This window comes from Lathyrus oleraceus, chromosome 3 (genome assembly GCF_024323335.1).
Source record: "Lathyrus oleraceus cultivar Zhongwan6 chromosome 3, CAAS_Psat_ZW6_1.0, whole genome shotgun sequence".
NCBI lineage: Eukaryota > Viridiplantae > Streptophyta > Magnoliopsida > Fabales > Fabaceae > Lathyrus > Lathyrus oleraceus.
In genome coordinates, this window is record NC_066581.1 from 491,000,268 (window position 1) to 491,001,010 (window position 743).

The 743-nt window shown below is 31.0% G+C and overlaps 1 non-coding gene across 1 annotated transcript; it reads right to left on the minus strand.

Annotated features, from left to right (window-relative positions):
• Window positions 1-209: 209 nt before the first annotated feature.
• On the minus strand, window positions 210-289 carry TRNAL-UAG (transfer RNA leucine (anticodon UAG)). The gene has a single exon. It is a non-coding gene; the product is annotated as a tRNA-Leu (tRNA).
• Between the last annotated feature and the right edge of the window lie 454 nt (window positions 290-743).

The window sequence follows — 743 nt, forward strand, 5'->3', positions numbered from 1 at the left end:
AAGAAACAAATTGAACCGGTATAGTTTTATAAAATCATATCGACCCAAATAAATTGTTTGGTGAACCAAATTTTTATTTATAACTAAAGTGAATCAATATTAAGAAAATTTTCCCAACCTAGTCTATTTAATACAGTAAATCATACATTTTTATGTAAATTTTGGGTGAACTGATAATTTGGAACGAAATGACAGAAACAAGAAAAAGTTGACAGCTGTGGGATTTGAACCCACGCCCTTTTGGACCAGAGCCTAAATCTAGCGCCTTAGACCACTCGGCCAAACTGTCTCAATGTTGTTATTGTTTATTAAATTTAAACACGTATACAATACTCACCCTATGCTAGCTTCCCGTGGGCCGTATTTTCCTAATTAACATTAGTGTATCGTAACAATGTACCACAAAATCATAAATGTATCTTATTAATTTATTTTATCTCTCGTTTATTTATCCTTACGTGTGCGACCTTTTACGTTCTCGTAACATTGACAATAATGCTAAATAATTTACTTAATATTATAAATAGAGAGAGGGTGTCTAGCCATACATCATTGCTTTCCAAATAACGATAATTTCATGTGATCTCATATAACCTTTATACGATAATGATCATATGTATAATTATTGTTTTGCCTTTATATGTATACCTAACACAAGACATAATTCTTACCTCCCCTGTATAATTCAATATTATGTTTCTTGATGCCCGAGTGTACTTAGTATTAACAAATAAGCTCAATAT